The sequence below is a fragment of the Triticum dicoccoides genome, chromosome 7A (genome assembly GCF_002162155.2).
Source record: "Triticum dicoccoides isolate Atlit2015 ecotype Zavitan chromosome 7A, WEW_v2.0, whole genome shotgun sequence".
Taxonomy (NCBI): domain Eukaryota; kingdom Viridiplantae; phylum Streptophyta; class Magnoliopsida; order Poales; family Poaceae; genus Triticum; species Triticum dicoccoides.
In genome coordinates this window covers 720575650-720590696 of record NC_041392.1, presented here as the reverse complement: position 1 = coordinate 720590696, position 15047 = coordinate 720575650, and the positions used below count along the sequence as shown (strand labels likewise).

General features: G+C 43.7%; 1 pseudogene; it reads left to right on the top strand.

The window, feature by feature from the left end:
- Positions 1-1770: 1770 nt before the first annotated feature.
- The window catches only part of LOC119334041, a 45067-nt pseudogene continuing 31790 nt past the window's right edge, over positions 1771-15047 (top strand).

Here is a 15047-nt window from a genome sequence, read left to right as displayed (position 1 = left end):
CTAAGAAAGGATAGAGGTGGCTAAGCTAAGGAAGGAAAGAGACGATAAATATGGGCTGCTGGAAAGAGAGGATAATTAACTTTCTATATATAATATGGGCTATTAAACGATTCATGAGGACGTGAATAATTTAAGGACGGTGGATATGCATGTTGATTCACGTTGCCTGTGTTGCCCTGATCAATGGATGAAAAATAGCTGGAGAGACTAAGAGAAGAGGATGTGAATAATTCAAACTTGCCATGCACGTACGTGCCAGGTTGAAAGGCTCAAGATAGAAAAGCGTGAGTGGTGTTGATCTTTTTTTAATTGACTTGGAAAATAACTAAACATGAAGAGGTTTTGCCGATGATCGTTGTTAACTGAAGTTGGATTTGGTGTTTGTTTGTGTCCTTCACAGACTGGTAGAGTGGTACTAACTACTAGCCGACATAAAAGCCGGAGAGGAAACGAACACCATCCATAGTCCAAATTGGATACGACATTTTGGACTAACATATTTACACGTGTTAGCACACTCGCGGGAAGCATGGTAATAACTACTACGACATAAAGTTAGAAACGAAGTGAACACCATCCATAGTCCAAATAGGATTGCACACTGCTGGACTAACATTATGTACATAGGTTAGCACACACGCGGGAAGCATATATACCTAGATCGCCTGTGAAGTATATGGCGAAGATTTATACATGCAAGTAGAAAACAAGACAATTGTCTTTAGGTATATACAAAATAAATTGTCTTCATAGAAGGTGCATGTCTTATATATCCCAAAAAAGTATGGAAGTGTTTGGTAGTGTTTCCCCGCTACTAATTGTTGTCAATCCTTATGTGGGATGATCCATGGACCAGGTGCGAGGAGTAGATTGCGCAGGGCGGCCCTTACGCCAACTTGATGAGATTATAGTTTCTAAAATTTTAAACGTCCCCTTGCATTGGTACACTTCAATGACAGGTGTGTCGTGCAGTGGCCAAGTTGATCGCCCCAAGATTGACAACTTTCGGACGTGGTATGACCAAGTGGACAATGCGGCAACTATCAATAAGGGCGGAAGAAGTATAAGAGGCGGCAGGGGTGTGGTGCCGTGTTGAAATATATGACGTCACATTTGGAAGTCTTGAGATATGGTTATTGAGTTAAGAGCATGCAAGATTTTTTTCTCCGTTGCAACGCACGGGCATATGTGCTAGTATTATCTAATTCTGGTTAACCCATCAAATACTCTAATTTTTTCCACTTAAATATTATCTAATGGCTGCTGTTTTTTAGTCTATTGAAATAACGGTTGGATCAGTTCAAAAAAAAAAGAAATAACGGTTGGATCTTTCTAAGTTTTGTGGTAATTTCTTACATAATTAACCTTTTCTAATTAACCGGTCAAATACTTTTTATATATAATAATAGATAGATTACACAAGCCCCGATGATTAGCCTTTTGCCAGGCCGTTTTAGCGATCTCTTCAACTGTAACCTCAGCCAACCACCGGGCTTTGAACTTTTGCTTGTAAACTGGGCTGCTATCAGCCACACCAGAAAGATGGTCGTACGTACGCGGTCAAAGTCTAGCATCGGAGATAAGAGTTTGGTTCTCTAAACAAACAAGAGACAAGAGTTTGTTAGCAACTCAAGATAGACTCATAACCAGTGACGACTTTGAGTTTCGATCCGGCGCAACATCGCCAGAGTTATATATAAGAGGTTGTCACGACCACGACCTAGCTACTCCCCCTCCTCGATTCCCCGCAGGAAGAGTTTGTTAGTTACCATGACGAAGAAAAGCTTATACGAGCCGCTGAGCAGCAGTTCAACGGAGGCCACGAATGGCAGAGGGCAGCCGTCGACGGCGGCGCACCTTGATGACGACGGCGGCGACAGTGTTGTTCGGGTGCGTACATGCGCTAGCTATACCATGGTGTTATTTACATTACGTGCCAAGGCTAATAATTTATTAATGAATGTTCTCATGTGAGTTTGTACTTCCATCAATTTGTTAATTCTGCAGCACGTGCTGGTTAGTTTGAGCATGTCTGCATTCTTCGTGATCTCGGCCGCACATGTATAGGACGCGGGGCATCATTGGTACAACGTGATCATCCACCGCCATCGTCTTCCTCTACTCCATGGTCATGATCCATCTGCTGCTGATCAAATGCTGGCATCGGAACAAGAAGAGCGAACTTGAATCATGCCAAGTGATTGTTATCAGCACACCCACAGATTGTGTATGTATCGATTGATGCATTAATTCATGGCACCTAATTAACATCACTAAATTTGTTTTGCTATTCAACACGTTGTCATTATATTCTTTCATGGATTATTAATTGTTTCTTGCATGCAGATGGCATCAGTGTTGACGGTTGCTGCGATGGGGATGTTATTATCCCTTGGGGTCGTCTTTCGCCCCGCCTGGTCTGACCTGGCGTTCATTGCTCTCATGGTTTTCTTAGGCTAGTTGTAATGGGAGTATCATAGGTAGTATCATGCATGTCAACTAGATAAATTTGATGAGATGACATCGAATTAAATGAAGAAAAAGAAGGTTGAGTATCATATCATAATACCGTATCATATTAAATGTTGTGCTACTACTCCCTCCGTCCGGGTTTATTAGGCCTAAAGACAACTTCTCTTAGACCAAGACACATAGTAATTTGCCCACATTTATTCTTCCATTCCACTCCCAATGCACTTTCTCACATGCATGCAGCCAATAAAAAAGCACGCATGAAGTGTATTAATTTCTTAGCCATGACACCAACAACAATGGCTTTCAATGCAACCAATGAAATGATTGCATGCATGCACCTTTTCAAAGCGAGGCCTTATAAAAAGGGACATGCTTATGATGCTAAGAGGCCTAATAAACCCGGACGGAGGGAGTATGTGTCATGCATGCTAATAAATGAAGTCATCTATGATACTAACATATGATACTATGCACTACGGATGTAGTATTACACACTAGTATCATATGCATGATACTAGTATATGATACTTTCCGTTACGACCAGCGTTATCCACGGGGTCGACGTTTCTTTTGCTCAAAATTGAGGAAATTGAGAGGAAGAAGATTCCTAAGGGAAAATGTGAAGATGCCTCAGATCTCGTATAGTTTTTTTTTGAACACAGATCTCGTATAGTTCCAGAGTAATGGTATCTAAAAATACAACGGTATAGTTTGGTTTGTTTTAGTAAGTATAAACCCAACAAAAGCTTATAGAAGATCCTGTGACATACATGCTACTTTGATTTTGAGTATTTTTCGGCTATAATCTCCACTGGATTCCACCATGGAAATAGGTGGAGAGGCATGACCTCGACGTTCACTCTCGTTTCATAAGAGTCTCGAGTATTTTGGTTAACCATTGCAATCTCTACAACTGGTTTATATATAATTTAAATTAGTGGGGAGACATGGGCCTTCGATATTTCCAACATGATCTCGATCATGTTTAATGCCCATACAGATGGAGTGGGGGCAGATGTCGCTTGCATGTGCCGTGCCGGCCATTCGCATCGGCTAAGGGGGTGTTTGTTTTCAGGGACTTTTTTTGTATAGGGACTAGAAAAAGTCTCTCTTAGAGACTTTTTTACCAAACGGGAGGAACTTTTTAGGGCTAAACTAGGCATTTGGGACTAAATGAAGAAGACTCTCAAGGAGAGTCTTTTTGGGACTTTTTCAACAATGCCCCTCCATGCATCCATTGGCCCGCCACCCCATGATGTTCTTTGATTGTTATTTTTCTATATACTAGGGGCAACATGGTCATTTAATAATCTCTAGCAAGGAACTAGAGACTTTTTAGTCTCTGGAAATAAACAGGGAGGGACTTTTTAGGGACTAGATACTTTTTAGTTGGGACTAGAAAAAGTCCTAGGAGTAAAGAACCAAACACCACCTAAATTTACCATATAGTTGTGTAGTGTTTGGTTTCGCCCATGTTTCCCCGCAAAACGTGCAACTCTTTGTTAATTTGGTTCATCTCTTTCTCTCAAGTAGATGGTGCTCCTGCCGGTTCCTCAAAAAAAAAAAAAACCCTCGAAAGTACCATGACATGGGATCTTCTTCTTCTGTGAGCTTTTGTTGAGTTTATATACTTACTAAAATAAACCAAAGTAAGCAGTTGTATTTTACATACAGTTACACTGGAACTAGACGAGATCAGAGGCATTTTCATGTTTTTCCTTAAGCTTCTTTTTCCTCTCATATTCCTCAAGTTTGAGCGAAAGAAACGTCAACCCCATGCTTGCCAAGAGCATCAAAGCAATGGAGGCCAGGTCGGACCAAGCGGGGCGAGAGACGAAGAGGGCGACACCCAAGGAGATTAACATGATCACGGTCGCGACCGCCGTCAACACTGATGTCAACTGCACGAAGCAATTAAAGGGTCAGAACATATGTTGCCTAGCAAAATAGAATATATTGGTGAATTATTAGGTGCCAAGAATCGATCGGTACATACACAATCCCTGGGTGTGCTAATAATAATCACTCGCACGATTCGAGCTCCCGTATCTTCTTCTGATCCCGACGTCTCATGAGCAGAAGGTGGATCATGACCGTGGAGTAGAGGAAGACGATGGCGGTGATGATCATGTTGCACCAATGATTGCCTGCGTCCGTCCATACATTGCCGGCCGAGATGCAGAAGGATGCAAACATGATCACACTGACCGTCAGGTGCTGCATGCAAGCACATCGTCAAGCATGGATTTGATGGAAGTATAAACTCACATGAACACGGTCATTAACAATTGGTAGGCAAGTGAGTAAAACCTAGATCGAATTAGTAGCCTTGGTATAAACTATATAGATATAGCCCACATACGCACCCGAAACACTATGCCACCATCGCCGTCGGCAAGGTGCGCTGCCGGCGAGGGCTGCCCTTTGCCATTGCTGGTCTCCGTTGAAGAGCTGGTCGGCGGCTCATAGGAGATTATCTTAGTCATGGTAACTAAAGTTGATGCGGAGATGACACTACTACGAAAACGGCTATAGCTAATATGAATATTAATGGCGCACCATCTATGTGGTGCGCCACTGCTACACCAGATACAGGTACGTCATTAATGTCCTCATTACTAATGGCACACCTGGTGTGTGGTGCGCTATTATTAGTTTTGAAAAAAAGATAAAAAAAATTGTTAGCAGTGGCGCTACTAGTAATGGCACACTGTCACCTGGTGCGCCACTACTAACATGTTTTTTTTTCAAAATTAGTAATGGCGTACCACACACCAGGTGCGTCATTAATAACCCTGGTTACTAATGGCGCATTCTTAGGTGGTGCGTCATTGATAACCTGGGAGCAGCTAGATATCATGGACAGCCACCTACCACACTCACTTTCCCCACTTCATTCTCTCCATCTCTACCAAGTTTGGTCTCGGCTGCCTCCTCCTCCTCACCTCATTTGCACCAAAGATTCACCCAAATTAAGTGGTTAAATTTTCTTTTTTGATAGGTAAGTAAGGGGAAAGCTTTCTTTATGTTCTAAATCTACTTTTTTCTCCCTCCAACAACGTACACACTTTTAATGGCCTAGATCTACGTATATTTGTGGTGTTGCATATGTTTGTGTTTGCAGATACCGGTATTTGAAATGTGATAGTTGCCAATATTTAGCCGGAATGTTGATTCATTTCCGTTTCGGCGAGAATTTGACACTATGCATTCTTTTTGGTCCTATTTTTAGGCAAAGCCATGCCAAAGTTTTTTTTGGTTCTAAAATATCGTTTTCCTCTACCCCGCAGGCGACCATGGTCCGCGCGATGACCGAAGACATCGTGAATAGGTTTTTGAGCTCCGCGAAGGCCGAGATGCTTCAAAAGAACGAGACGGAGATAAGATGTCCGTGTAGAAGATGCAAGCTGAAAAGCCTTATGGACCCGGATTCCGTACAGGTGTGGGACCACCTGCTCTTGCGTGGTTTCATGGATGCTATCGGTGGCAAGGTGATGAAGATGACTATGAAGTCGTCCATGGGGGCCGGGCAAGAAATGAGGAAGGGCATCAAGATAACCGCGGCGAGGGCGGGCGAGAAGACGAAGAATCTCCAGGACATGATCACGAAGTAGATGTAGTACACAGTCATCATGTAGAAGATGCCGGCATGATGATGAGGAAGATCAAGACGAAGGGCATGATCATGAAGATGAAGATGCCGGAGCAGACGACGATGGACCATCGATGGGCTGGGTGCAGGACCCTCATATTCAAGAGCTACTTCCCAAGAAGACGGATAACACAAGAGCTGCCGCCCGAGAGAAAGCCAAGCTGGATCAACTAGAGATAGACGCGGTTACTCCATTGTATGAAGGATGCAGGCCCGAGGATACCCGCCTGAAAGTAACGCTCATGGCTCTGGAGATGAAGGTAAAACACAAAATGACCGACGCATGCTTCAACGAGAACATGTCATTCTGGCACGAACGTCTTCCCAAGGGGAACAAGTGCCCGACCAGTTTCGAGGAGGCGAAGAAAATTGTGTGTCCTTTGGATTTACCGCACGTGAAATACCATGTGTGCATGAACAATTGCATCATTTATCGGGACGAGCACGCGGAGTCTACCATATGTCCGGTGTGAGGCGTCACTCGATACAAGAAGAGGAAGAAAGCTCCTCGAAAAGTGGTGTGGTACTTTCCGATCACTCCTCGTTTGCAGCGGTATTTTGCGGACCTTAAGTTAGCAAAGCTCCTGCGTTGGCACGCGGATAGGGAGGAGAAGAAGCGAGAAGATGACGGAAATGATCCAGAGATAAATAAAAAAGACAAGATGCGGAGTCACGCTAAGGATGCGAGCCAGTGGCAAGCGTTGAACTTCGAACACCCGGAATTTGGGGACGATCCAAGGAACATCATGCTGGGCGCGAGCACCGATGGAGTCAATCCGTTTGGTAGCCAGAGAAGCACACATAGCACCTGGCCTGTGTTTGTGTGGCTGTACAACCTTTCCCCCTTGGTTGTGCATGAAGAGGAAGTACATTCACATGAATATGCTAATTGAAGGGCTGAAACAACCAGAGAATGACATCAATCTGTATCTGGGGCTGCTGAAAGAGGAGGTAGACATGCTGTGGAAAACACCAGCCAATACGTGGGACACCGCAGAGAAAGAATATTTTCCTATGAGAGCCGCACTGCTCACGATGGTGCACGACTATCTCGGTTACAGATATGTCGCGGGGCAGGTGGTCCATGGATTTTCTGGATGTGTCAGGTGCATGGATGGCACAACGTATCGCCAGCTTGATAGAGATCCTGGGTCTTCGAAAACTGTGTTCATGAGACATCGAAGGTGGCTTTGCGACGATGACTCATGGAGAAAATGCAAGGATCTGTTCGATGGTGAAACCGAACCCCGAAGACGCTCGCGTATGAGGAGCGGCGAGGAAATAGACGAACTGTTGAAAAATTGGAAAGGTTGCCCACCGCCGGGAAAGAAGCGAAAGGCGCTAGAGCCGGGAAAGAAGCGAAAGGTGCTAGAGCCGCTGCTGAAGGTAAGGAAAACGAGGTCTGTTTTCTGGGATTTGCCGTACTGGAAGATCCTCCGTGTGCCTCACAGCCTTGATGTCATGTATATCACGAAGAACGTGTGCGAGAGTCTGCTTGGTACCCTGCTCAACATGCCAGAGAGGACCAAAGATGGGCTGAAAGCAAGGGCAAACTTGAAATCAATGGGCATCAGGGAGGAGCTTCACGCTAATGATGATGATGATGATGATGATGATGATGATGATGAGGCGAAGGACACAGAAAGTCGTCGCAAAGGCAAAAAGGCCAAGAAGATCGGAAATGACTACCCTCCCATGTGCTTCACTCTAAGTCAGGAGGAGATCGAGCAGTTTTTTACCTGCCTCGTAGGAGTAAAACTTCCTTACGGTTACGCAGGGAAGATAAGCAGATATCTAGACTCAGCGAAGCAGAAGTTCAGCGGGATGAAGTCTCACGACCGTCACCTGTTGATGACGCAGATACTTCTAGTTACAATCTGTGGGATCAGGGACGCGCATGTGCGTGAAACACTTTTTGGCCTATGCAACTTTTTCGACGTCATCTCTCGGAAGTCGGTTGGCGTGAGGCAACTCAGAAGGCTACAGGAAGAGATCATGGTGATACTATGCAAGCTTGAGATGTACTTCCTGCCCGCATTCTTCGACGTTATGGTGCATTTGCTGGTCCATATTGTGGAGGATATCATCCAACTCGGGCCGACGTTCCTGCACAGCATGATGCCGTTCAAAAGGATGAGTGGTGTCATCAAAGGATATGTTCGCAACATGTCATGTCCAGAGGGTAGCATAGCTATGGGCTTTCTGACCGAAGAGTGCATCTCCTACTACACGAATTATCTAGGCATCGAGAACCCCGTTGGTCTGCCCGTCAGCAGGCACCTCAACATGCTCGCTGGATGGGGTCACCGCGAGGGTTGCCGTGAAATGCATGTCGACTTTGAGGGTCGACTCGCCGACTTTGAAAGAGCAAACCTAGTCGCGCTACAACACATAGACGTGGTCGATCCTTGGGTGGTAGAGCACAAAACTTTTATTGAGAAGACGTACAATGATCGAGGCCAATAGAGGACGGACGGAGATATAATCAAAGAGCACAACTCATGTTTCACGCGTTGGTTCAAGGAGAAGCTTCTGTCGTACCCTTTACATGAGGATTCTTCCACGGAAGAAAAACTCATATTCGCCTTGTACAGGGCGCCGAGCACAACCTGATGACCTATGAGGCGTGCGATATCAATGGCTACACATTCTACACCGAGGAAAAAGACATGAAGAGCGATGGTTATCAGAACTCCGAGGTAACGATGGAATCCTACACCGGTAACGATAAGGACAGATACTACGGAAGGATCGAGGAGATCTGGGAGCTGAGCTACGCTGGAGAGAAGGTCCCGATGTTCCGTGTCAGATGGACCAGGAGCGTCCTAAAAGAAGACCGGTATTTACCACCATGGTTATACCCGAAGCCAAATCCAAGACCGCGGGCGCAAACGTCACTGCGAAAAATGAGCCATGGGTACTGGCTTCCCAAGTGGACCAATGCTTCTTCATTACCGATCTGTCAAAGCCCAGTCGTGTTGTCGTGAGAAGAGGCAAAAGGAATATCATCGGAATGGATGGAGTCACCAATGAGCAAGACTTCGACAAGTACGGCGACCCAAAGATGGAACATGACGACGATGATGAAGTGCCATACACCACAAGAAGAAGTAGGACCACCCTACCTAAAGGACGTCCGTTCAAGAGAAGAACTCTATTTGCGAAAAAGAAGGGTAAGAAGATTGTGAAAAGATAACTAGCTAAGATCGATTGTATTTAAATTGTAGTTTTCATTTCTCGATTGTATTTCAACATATGGAAATGATATTTCTTCTGTTCTAGTCCTCATGAATATTTATTTATGTTTATTATGGTATTTATGTTTATTCTAGTATACCAATTTTTATTTATGTTTATTCTGGTATTGAATTTCCAACTCACAAAGTATTGAATTTGTTAATATTTTTTGAACTCATGAATATTTTTAAATTTCGTGGGCACTTTTTTAATTCATGAATATTTTTTCAAATTAGATGATATTTTTTCATATTTATAAATGTTTTACCAATTCACAGATGAATGCAACTAAAAATCCAAAAAAAGTTACTAATGGCGCACCAGGAGAAGGTGCGCCATTGCTATGAAGGTACTTATGGCGCACCAGGAGGAGGTGCGCCACTGGTATACCAATTTTTATTTAGGTTTATTCTTGTATTGAATTTCTAACTCACAAAAAGTATTGAATTTGTTAATATTTTTTTAACTCATGAATATTTTTAAATTTCATAGGCACTTTTTGAATTCATGAATATTTTTTCATATTCATAAATGTTTTCTAAAAAAATTATTAGATGCAACTAAAAATCCAAAAAAATATTTTCAAATAACAAATTTGTTGATAATTTTTCATATACATAAATATTTTCAAATAACAAATTTCATGATATTTTTTCACATTCATAAATGTTTTCAAATTTGATCGTTATTTTCTAAAAAATTATTAGATGCAACTAAAAATCCAAATAAAAAAGTTAGTAATGGCGCACCAGGGGAAGGTGCGCCACTGCTAGCACTGTGTTTATGGCGCACCCCTAGATGGTGTGTCATTGCTAACCTTCCCCCCTCTGTATGTATGTGTGTGCTGTCCATCTCGCTAGCCGTTCGTCCTTCTCCCAATCTCACATCTCTCTCAATCGGAGCAGCGCCCGACCCATTGCGCCGACACCCCTACTACGCCGCCGCCCTCGCCCGTGGGACGCGCCCGCTCCCAATCCGCGCCCCCGCCGCCTCCCTCTCCCCATCCTCCCCTTCCTACCCCTCCGACCCCACCCCGCTCTCGCCGGAGACGGAGCAGGTCAGATCCATCCGCCCAATCGCTCGCTCACGCGCCGGGACGACGACGACCTCGACTCCATGTGCCCGTGCACGCGAACGGCCGACCAGATCGAGCTCGCCAGCCTGATTGCTCCATGGCGCCGTCGTCGAGGTATGCACTCTCTCGCCCAATCTTCTCCTCTTCCCCTTCCCTTCCCTTCCCTCCCCTCATGCCCTTGGTTTGCTTCCTCAGGCAGGTGCACGCACGCGTCCAGCGGCGAACCCTAGCCGTACCTCGGAGCGGAGATGGTGCCTTCCCCAACACCTCTGCCTGGCACAAGCCCCTCTGGTAAAACTGCATCTTTGCCACTTAGTAATGCTCTGTGTGCTTGTTTTCTCGATCCAAATGGGTTACCATGTTGGAAGTTAACTGCAGACAGATGAGGAAGTTGAAGTATTCAGTGCTATCTTGTGATCATTTCCTTCACACCATCCTGTAGGATGTTTAAGTTGTTTTTAAAATGGGCAGTAAAATGACTTTGAATCTCTGCTACTGAACATCATTTCCAATTGTCAAGCTCTTTGTAAAAATAGGAAATATACCAATGGTATTCAAGTTGATATTCTTTCTATCCGTGGCAAAAGCTGGGGCGATCGAGTAGGAGTAGCTAGCAGTGTTAATGGTGTGTGGTGTAGAGAACCATGCAGATGTCATGGGCAGGCACTCATAGTCTAAATTTCATTGATGTCAAAATTTAGTGTCAAGTTTGAAATCAACTTGACTGAACATCAACTTGTTCTGGTTTAGTGTAGAATCACTTAAGTAGATGGAGTAGTTATTTTTTATACTCTCACCGAAGACCGTGTTGCTAAATCGACATCAAGTTTAGGAACAAGTGTGTTCCTAAATAATCTTCAGTTTCCACTATATTTACTGTCAAGTCTGAAATTTTTGATCTTTACTGTCAAGTCTGATTTGTCTCTGAACATTGGTTACATTAAATAAGTGGTTAACTGGACATAAGGATTAGATCTTAGCTAGTGCTCTTTTCAGACGGCTTGCTCTCAAAATTTGGTACTCCATTAGAGTAACTTAATTCTCAATATTAACCGTTTCAGTTTCTAACAAGTTTCTTCCATGTGTTCTGAATTAAGTATAGTCAATGATCAAGTGATCTCTTCTCCAAGTTGCCCGAAATTGAGTCAGTCATCTAGTTAACTTGGATTTTTTTTTCTAAAATCTGTACATTTAGTCAAGTTTCTTCCATGTGTTCTGAATTAAGTACACTATGGGAACATTTCATTTTACTGTACATTTGCTTGCAACTGGTTTTAGAAGTATTGCTTGTTTTCCAATTTATGCTATTTTTTGATCTTTTATGCCAATTAAATGTATTACTTGTGATGATGCTGCTGCTGCTGTACTACTTGTGATGCTGCTGCTGCTGTACTACTTGTGATGCTGCTGCTACTTGTGATTTTGTCAAGTGATGCTGCTGCTACTTGTGATCTTCTGAAATGACCCCTTTCTCCTGAAATGTTGATTAATTTCTGTTTCGGCTGAGAATCACGCCACTAGCATCACGCCATTAGAATTTTTTACTAATGGCGCACCATGCAGTGCGCCATTAGTATATCCCATAGTGCGCCATTACTATCTGGCTTAGTAATGTCGCACCACATAGAAGTGCGCCATTACTAACAATTATTTTTCAATTTTTTTTCAGATTTTTTTTCAATTTTTTCTTAATCTCAAGTCACTATGGCTTATTCTCAGGTCAATATGCTTAATCTCAAGTCAAATCACACTCTGTAGTCAAACTTTCCAAAAGGTCACCCATCTTCACACTACTCCAGACCGAGCACGCTTAACTTCGTGGTTCTATCCAACCCTAGCACCAGCTCACTTGACAGGCACTTGTTGATATATATATGTCAATCCTATTAAACCTTGTTGATGTCTAGGACATTGTTCATGTTCATGAGTGTGATGAAATTTTGAAAAATTTTTTCAAACTTCCCGGTCATATTACGTATCATATTTTGAAAAAAATTCCAATTTTTTTTGAAACCATTTTTTTCTGTTACTAGTGGCGCTCCTAGCAAATGGTGCGCCACTAGTAAGTTTGAAATTTTTCATTCCCCCCTCTAGATCTTAAAAGCCATGTATCTTTCGTTCTGTTAGGTTTTTAGGGATTTTTAAGATGTTGAACGGGGTTTCCCTGGTTCAATTCGTATGTAACTTTTCGAGTAGATGATTTTTCATATAAAAAACTTTTTAATCCGAGTTCGTATGCAAAAGTTATGCCCATTTTACTAAATTCCAGAGAGATTTTGCAAATAAAGTCGAAATTCATATTTGTAAATTTTCCCAACAAATAGACCACATATCACATGGGAAACTTATTTTCTTTTATTTTTTTGACATTTCCATCATTTTCTTTTATTTTTTTAAAAACTGAAAAGGCGGTCCACGGGGGTGCATTTAGCACCAGGGTTACTAATGGCGCACCTGATGTGTGGTGCGCCATTAGTAGTTTTGAAAAAAAAATGTTAGTAATGACGCACCATGGGATAGTGCGCCATTACTAACAATTTTTTTTTTCAAAACTACTAAACTAGTAATGGCGCACTGTCCACTGGTGCGCCGTTACTAACAATTTTTTTTATTTTCTTCAAAACTACTAATGGCGCACGGTGGGTGTGGTGCGCCATTACTATGTCAACTAGTAATGGTGCACTATCCCATGGTGCGCCATTACTAACAATTTTTTTTATTTTTTTCAAAACTACTAATGGTGCGTCACACACGAGGTGCGCCATTAGTAATATAATACTAATGGCGCACCTGTATCTGATGCGCCACTGCTATATATCAGTAGCGCACCACATACACGGTGCGCCATTAATGTCCATATCATCTATAGCCCTTTTCCTAATAGTGTTTCTGGACACATCCCTCAACAACTAGGTTATCTTGAGAACGTAGAAGAGTTGTGGCTTTGGAAAGAGGCCTTGGTTAGTTTAGTATTAAAACAAGGTGGATGCATGGCATGGCAATGCTAGCTAGATCAATTGCTTACTTACTAATTAATCAAATGATACGGCCGGGGTATCTTTAGGGGCACCCAGTGAGCTAGTATACTCCACATGACTGGCCAGTATTAAAACAAGTTAATTACACCACAATACGACCGAGTAGTCGATTAATTAAGCTACTAATCCCAGTGTTACAAGCTAGAAAATTTGCCTGCAAAGATGAGGTCCTTGAGAACGTGGACTTGGACCTTAGCAACAACACACTAACCGGTTCCATCCCAAAACACCTAGGCAATATCACAAACATCCCTCAATTGTTCCTTGACAATAATAAACTTTTTGGCGACATTCCTCGAGAATTAGGTTATTTGGTCAACTTAGAGATCTTGTCCTTGACAATAACCAACTTTTTGACCAAACTTTTTTTCCTATTTAGAGCGAACATGGCCCACAACGATGAGGCCGGCGGTTCGGGCAAGACATTCTAGGAGCTGTCCCAAGAGATGGAGGAAGAACCTCACCGCTATGAGGACGCCGCGGAAGACACGGATCCCGACTACACAACCCCTAGTGGCGTCGGGGATGACACCACTGATGGTGCCGCCGAGGATGCCACCACTGATGATGGCAGCACACGCATAGATGGCAGCCAACCGAAGAGGCAACGGAAGGACCGACGCCCGAACGTGCTCGGCACTGTCAATGAGGAATTTACTGAAGTGTCATCCAGTGGGCATTCAATGGCGCCCAAAGAATTAGTCAAGGGGTACGCGGGACAACTCGGGTGCATTCTCCGGAGCACCGTCTCAATCAACACCGAGAACCTAAGGCATCGTGACCGAGGGAATTTGCGCAACCTCCTCTTCACGAAGCTGCACGAATGATACAAGTTCCCCGGTGACTTCGCAAACACACGCCTCTCAGGGAATAAAGTGAACAGTGTTGCCCTCACGAAGATGAGCACGGCCCTGGCTACTTGGAGAGCCGCGGTGAAGAGAAGGATTGAAAAAGGTGATAATTATGAGAAGATCAAGGAGACAAATCCTTCACTTAGCGAAGCTGACTACCTGGAGTTCAAGATCAAGTGCGAGAGCAGCGCAACTGCGGAATCAAGTCAGTGGGGGAAAGATATGCGGGACTTGAACTTAGGGGTCCACAAACTCGGTCCCGACGGTTACAGAGTGACGGAACCTATATGGGACAAGGAGGACGCGGAGTGTGCCGAGCAAGGCCTACCACCCCTCTTCGATAAATACCGTGACAAGCAGACCAGGAACCATGTCAGGGCCCTGTACAAGATGGACCCGGTAACAAAGGAGCTTACCACGGATCCGAAGACGAAGGCGCTTGACCTTGTTCTGGTAAGGAATACACCCCCGTGTAATTAGCTCCATATGGTTGCATTCTAATTAATGAAGCCAAATTTCTAAATGGTTCACGTTCCTTCTGCAGGAAACTAAAAGCAGTAGCGCGGGGTCGTCTTAGAGCTCCCCTTGGGACACCACTTTAAATAGGGCGTTGAACGTAAGGAAACACAAGGATAAGCTCAATAAGCCTTCGTCAGCTGGTCGTGTGGCTGTCAAAGGCTTGTCCATGAAATGGTCGGAGTACTATACCGTTGGGCAAA